Below are 7,199 nucleotides of genomic sequence, written 5' to 3'. Positions count from 1 at the left end.
TCTACAAATGGGTGAGGGGTATTTTGACTCTGGATGAAGGCAGGACCAGCTCTGAGAATACTTGGCTGGAAGCCACACAGGCAATGGAGAACCTCAGTTTTACAACCTCAACATTTTTGAGTAGGGTTCTCACTTCTAGGCATCATATTTTCAGAGGCAGTTAGGAATATAAATTCTCCTGGGTTTCAGTGGGAGTTAAGATACATAAGACTAAGATAGATGAGTTAAGATAAAAGATAACTGAAGAACTGAACCAAAGCTTATTATATAAAAGTCACTACCAGGTTGTCTTTCTATTCCAGCAGTTAAATTTTAAACAAAGGGTAAACCTACCTGAAATATTAAAAGAAAGATTAAAAAGCTGGAGAGGCATACTGATTGTTCACAGAATCTCAACACTCTGTATGGTTTTGATGCCATTAGTATTTATAAGATTTTTTGTAATAATGCTAGTTCACTATTGATAGTGGCAACAAAGTTTATCAATTATGAATTCACAATTTCAGTTTCATGTTTAATCCAGTAAAGAAAAATTAATTGCTTTAAAGGCATTTTTTAAAATTCTCATTGCAATTAATTGAAAACTAGGTCAACATGCACTCCAGACAGACAGTGATATCAAATGTGGGGAAATATTGCACAGAAATAATTAAGCACTTGCTATATTAAATTGTGATAACATCCTTTCACCATTAAGCACTGACATATAAATTTGAGAGCAGGTTCTTTTGCTTCATGTTATATGCAGTTTCAGGATTGCAACAGGGTAAACATCACTTTTCTTTTGTGCCTCAGTAATTGCTATGTGATAAACATGCACAAGATAAACATGCACACATTCCATATGATAATGAGTGGACTAGTAGAAACTAGTAATTACATTTTCCTTTTTTTTTTTTTTTTTTTTTGAATTACCTTAATTGGTAGTTAATTTATGCACCTGATTTTTCAGGTGCTTGTACATAGTCATTAAAAATGACCTCCAAGAAAAGCAGGAATGCTGAAAAATGAGTCAGGATGGCAGGCTGGCTGTTACTAAGTATAGCCCTTTTCTGTGATGGGAAATGCTCTTGTAAATACAGTAATTATATATGATGGAAACTTTCATAAACTTTTCAAATTCAACAGTATTAAAATGTTAGTAAGAGACCTCTCACTATTTCTCTTCCAAATCCCTGTTTGCCACTTTGTTACAAAATTCACTGTAAGCTGAAATCTGATGTTTATCATAATAATCTAAAATATTAAACTTTTGTATTGGTTTGATATATAACATCTGCCCTTTTTCTCTCAGAATATGAAGAAATTGTTTATTGTGCTCCAGTTTGAAAAATGAAGCAAGAAAATGAAAAAATAAATTTGTTTTAGTCAACGCCAAATGAGTGGACTAAAAATTAAGTCTTAATATTAAACTGTGAAACTGCATAAAAGTAATCACAGGAGGCATCAGCTCTAGCACAAATGTCCTTAAAGATGGCAACTTGTGACACACTGGCTACCTCCTTCTATTAATAAACACCTTACAGTGGAGAGCCCTGCATAAATGTAGGTATTCATTTGATGGAATAAATTTATCAATAGTATTTGAGATTCAGAAATACCAGTATTTCATAGTATCCACAACAGCTTTATAGATAGGAATCCAAAGGCAGCATGTATTACCTTTAGGGACTAGGTCTTCCTCCCAGTATTTTCACAGAAGCATTAACTTTTTCATCTGCATCTGGTGTCAGGGAAACACACTTTCTTCACTAGTAACCCCACTAAAATTACAAAAATGCACTAAAAGAATTTTCACTTGCATTCTTTGGTCGAGCTAGTATAAATTCAGGATTTTCAAAGTCTTAAAAGACCTTCTCCTGACATTGATCCACTGTTGCTTTACCTCTGGTACACTTTGGAATAAACTTGTCATGTCAAGGATGTCTCTGAAGGTAGATTCACTGCTCGGTAGAAGAATGCCAACAATCACTTTTTGAGTTTTCCTCTCTCCATGCCTGAATCCTTCACTGCTAAAGGGAACTGAGAAACTGTTCAGTTCCTCACTGAACTCTGCAGTGCTAGGAAGACAATCTTTCAAACTATGTAACGTCCGGTACCCTACTGTGCAGTGTTCAAGGTCTTTAAAATCACTTTAAAAAACCCATTAATTCCAACAGGATGATTTCTTAGGTATCTAAAAGTTTAGTATCCTGCTATATGAACTGATACAAGAATGTGAAGATGGTGGACTGATGTCAGTCTGAATGTTTGAGATAACATCGGAGTAACAAGTAATAACCAGTCCACTCTATTGTGTTTTACCTGTCTTTTTCTAAGCTTACCAAAGCTTCATAACTCAAACAGAAATGCTGAACATTTTGATTCGGGTCCACATTTTCCTCAGTACTTGCATGGTAGCTAATACAATGGACTGTAATCAAGGCTTTATTGAAAACTAAATATTAAATAGCAATACAAACTCAAATAATACCAACATCTCTCTAGAGCACAGCACACTGATTGCCTTATACCTTTCATAGGAGAATTTTAAAAGCAAAATAAAATGTGGATTGATTGTACTTCAAATATGGAATAGCATTAGGTATTGTACAAGCGTGGCAAAATTTTGTCAAAAGGAAAATGAACACTTATAAGTAAAGCCCATTCTGTTCTGCTTCCTTTTTCATTATAGCTGATGTTTCATTTTAACATGTACATTTGAATCTCACTTTGTGTTTTAATGGAATGCTCTGGGCCAAATAGATCCCTGGTGTAACATTGCTTGTGCATGTCAGACAACTATTACAATTTCTAATGGCATGAGTTTGGGGTGGCTGCATTATTCATGTGGGGTTTATTGATAAAAAGGTCATACAGGTCAATGCATGAATTTAAAATACTTCTACAGGTCAGAAATGTATTCTTTACATGCATATAAAACGTGTGCTGATAGATTTTGCTTTTTTAATTGATGAGTATTGATATTATTTATTTTACTCTGTCTATGAGGTCAAATTTCATTAGCTACTATTTGCAGGCTCTGAATGAAATGAAGACTACAATAAGCTTTAAATTAGAAAGTACCAAAACAAAATCACAGTGTTGCAGCAGATTCTGATTTTCTTAAAAGATTAATGGAGAAGACTTGTAGAACAATTTCTGTATCCTGTAGCAATTCATTTAGCATATTCATTATGCTGGACATCATGTTCTGTTTGAGCATTTGCAAGAACCTGCTCTATTTTTTAGCAATAAAGCTCCTGAATTTTCTTCATTATGAAAATAACATTCGGTTCTACAGGGCTGTCTATAAGAAATACTTGAAAGAGTTCATTATATTTCTACATCATTATAACAATATCCTGGAGTTACATTTTATGTGTTGTGGTGACTCTATGCCCTTTCTTCTTGCAGTTCCTGCAGCAGGAGATGCAGCTGAAGAAAAATTACGTCCTCTCTGTATTGCTTATACATTATTCCTGTTCCCCCTGGAGCTGTGGTTTCAGATGTGAACTGGAGGAACCCAAATAGGTCTTGTAATTTACATCATGAGCTAGACCATTCACAGGCAGCTCCAGCATTTAGTATGCAGAAACATGAAGTAGAAAACCATCACAGTTTCACAAACTATCACCTGATAGGAATAAATGCTTTCTTTGTGTGGAGGGCCACGAACAATGTCCTTCATTTCACATGGCAACATCATGGCTTTGCCTTAACCAAGGACTGAGTGACTCATTATAATGAGCCATGGCCAAGAGGACACTGCAAACAAGGCCTGAGCATAATGAGCCACACCTGATATGTAAGGAGGATCTGAGTCTTGGTGTGGACCATGGATCAAAACTGAAAAGGAATGCTACCTGAAACTGCTGGAAGGGGGTGCTGGGATCTGATTGCATCAATTATTTGGCTATAAAGACACTTGGTACTAGAGGTTGGGACTGGAGAGAATGTTTTGTGGACATCCAACAAGTGTAGAAGCAGAGTGCCTGAGGTGGAACTGCTTATGAATTGGTGCTGAGCCTCTGCCCAAGGGCTTGGCACAGAGACTGGTCAGAGGGAGTATCGCAGTCCCTGGACTTCACTGTTCTGACTCCCTGGGCTGGTCATTAGGGTCGGTTAGTAGTGCATATGTGTATGAAATTTTTCTGACACAGCTTTTTTGTTGCTCTACTTACATTGAACTTAGCAAAGTCACTTAGCAATGTTTAGTCTAGACATCATTCCATTCCTTTCTCCAGTGTTAGAGGATGGAAAAGACAATTCAGGTTTTCATCACTTTTTAGAAGCCATTTATGAACATTTGCTTTCAATCATTCCAATTGTGTTTATGAAAAACTCTGTAACTCTACTGAACTGGAGAAACCTGAGCCATTTCCACACATTGGGAGCTCCCAATATCAGTCAGAAAATGAAGTCTTAAAAGATCCTAGTGACAGACAGAAGGTTAGGATTTAGAGAACTGGAGCAACTAGTGGTAAAAGTGTATTGCCAAAGAGAAAATGTCACTTAGATACTACTTTGAAAATTCTCCTTTTTTTGAGCATATCCAAAAGCAGCTAACCAAACTTCTTTGTAATCAGAATAAAAACCCCTGCTGATCTTGTTTTTCAAGAAATTATCCCGTGTTAATTATTGAACAGATGACTCACTATTTCCACAATTTCCTGTAAACATACACATATTTCATGAGATCCTGTGGGAGAGGAATATTTTAGAAGCATAAAGCTATAAACTTATAATTACCTCTGCACTTTGGCAATGTCTGACACATGTAGGCCAAACATTCTCTTTTTAACTGAAGATTTACATTCTTACTATGAAAATCAACTCATTTTTTATTTCATAGCATTGTGTTTTAACCATAATTTCTTTAGCTATGCTTCATGTCATCCTATTAGTGTATGTTTGCAAACAGAATAGGGTATACAGAAAGCAATTTGTTAATCAAATCTCTTCTCACTCTTTTATTCTTTCCTCTAGTAATCCCTACATGTTCTTGGTATTAATCACAAAACCTTAAGAGTTGTCCTTGTTAAAAATTCAACTCAAGAATTCAGTATGACCTTTTACATCTAGACCCTGATTTAAGAGCCAACACAACTAAAATCATAAGATAGTATGCTGCTGTAGCACATTAAAAGGTCAAATTTAAATGAGTTCAGGTTGACATACTGTTCTTTGTCTTAGGGAGGAATCAATTATGAACTTCAGTTAAATATATAACTCTCACGACTTTTTCTCGAATGGCATATATTGATAAATTTAGGCTATAATTACACAAGTATTAAGAAATACTTAACATCTAAGTCCTAATTAGTCACATCAGAATCAAGAGGTATTTAATATTTGCAAAATTAAATATATGCATTGGTGTTTGGGGGACTGATGTCTTCTACAGTAAAATCTCGTATGTGTGCAACAGTGTGTTCCTACAGACTGTGAAGGGAGATTCCTGTCCTCAGCAGAAAGTAACTTTTACCTTACACTGATTACTTATGGTAGTTTTAACAGCTAAGATGTAAGTAATTAAGGAATTTTAACAGCTAAAGCTGAATAGGACTAGTAATTACCTTCAATCACTCTATCATGGACAAGGGCTGACTCTGAATGTTGAGTTCAAAAACTCTTTTCTTCTCTATTTCTTCGTATGAGGTATCTGTGTCAGCTGTCAGGGGTCCAGAAAGCAGACACCTGGTGGAGACTTATTATTTTCCTACCCCTGTTACAAAAGAAGAGATCTTTTGTGTTAATGTCTTGCAATAAGATCCATTTTGCCCATAGAAGGTCACAACAAGGTCAGCATGTCCCTCTAAAAACTTCTGTACATGAAGAAATCAGTCCCACAAGCTTAAAGTCCCAAATTAAAAAATCTGTCTCCCTTTTCCTTGAACCACTGTGTCCATATACATATGTATGTACATGTGAGTGTACATATGAATCTATACATACACATATATACACACTGAGACCAAATGAAAATAACATGGGTAGGGGTTCTAACCATTGTTTCAACCTGTTTATTCTGAACAGCTACATTATGCTCTAGTGTTTTTCAGTGTTGGACATTTGCCATTGACTTCAAAGGAATCAGATTCAGGAAAAAAAAAAAAAGCAAATTTTGAAACCAATAAGATGTAAAAAGCCTGGTTTTGAAAGTCATGATATGAAGCTCAGAGTTTACTCTCCCCTATGCAGAAATAACCTGTAGGGAGGAGAATGGGACCTTTAGATAATTAACTATTCAGTAAGTCTTAAGCAGCTCAATAGTGCTTTTTATCTTCAAAGTGCTTTTAAAACATTAACTAAGTAATCCTCTCAATCCTCTGAAGAAAATAATTTGGTATTTATTACCCTGGTGAAGAATTGCTATAAATTACAATAAAATGCTGAAAATAGTACTTTTCATGTACATTTTTTTGAAGAAAAAAAAAAAAAGCAGAATCTCGGGCTCTGCATCTGCATTCCCATGGTACTTACTCCATCTCAAGAGTTACTGCTCCAAAGTAAATGTAAAACCTGTATGACTGTCCATTGTAAGAGATGGAAAATCTACTGCAGAAAGTAGCTGCCTCTGAACTCTACTGTTCTCCCAGATAATTGTACTCCTAAGCAAACTTTTATAGCACATTCTTCAAATAGCCTTAACTGTCATGACCTGCCCAGATTTGTGGAAGAATGATTTGACTGCAAATTCTTACACTGGAAGAAATTTTCTATAGAGAAATGTAAAGTAGTGCACCTGAGGAAAAAAAAAAAAACGAGATATCTAGAAGAAAAATATTACCAAAAAGGAGTAAGAACCCATGGTTGTGACACACAATTCTATAAAAATATCAACTTGATAGCCAACACAACTAAGAAAGTAAAGCAAATCCTAATAATTCTTAATAAATGTTCAATGGGGTTTCCTTTTAAGCATATATTTCACTGCATAATTTCACCACTGCTGTATATATACAATTACAGAGACAAATGACTGGAGAATAAGAATAATTTTATATAGGATTTCAGGTTTTGGTGTTATTTCTTAGCAATGGAAGTAGCACATTTCCCACATTGTTTTCCAAGAAAATGGTGTTTCTCTAACAACTGGAGTGTCATGCATGCTTGAGCCGCTCAGATTTACAGTTGTATCAAAAACATTGAGAAAGATAAGCTTAGCTTGCATCACCCAACAAGTATGTTTGTATAGGTGAACTTTGAATATTTCA

The 7,199-nt window shown here is 35.2% G+C and overlaps 1 long non-coding RNA gene across 1 annotated transcript; it reads right to left on the bottom strand.

Moving 5' to 3' along the window:
- Positions 1–1,447: 1,447 nt before the first annotated feature.
- Positions 1,448–6,961, bottom strand: LOC137478574 (uncharacterized). Its single transcript, XR_011001664.1, has 3 exons — positions 6,542–6,961; positions 5,559–5,679; positions 1,448–2,052 (listed from the first exon to the last, which is right to left on the bottom strand). It is a non-coding gene; the product is annotated as an uncharacterized lncRNA (long non-coding RNA).
- Between the last annotated feature and the right edge of the window lie 238 nt (positions 6,962–7,199).

The sequence above is a fragment of the Anomalospiza imberbis genome, chromosome 8 (assembly GCF_031753505.1).
Source record: "Anomalospiza imberbis isolate Cuckoo-Finch-1a 21T00152 chromosome 8, ASM3175350v1, whole genome shotgun sequence".
In the NCBI taxonomy this organism is placed as follows: domain Eukaryota; kingdom Metazoa; phylum Chordata; class Aves; order Passeriformes; family Viduidae; genus Anomalospiza; species Anomalospiza imberbis.
Note: the sequence above shows the minus strand (reverse complement) of the source record. Positions and strands in the feature narration are given on the sequence as shown.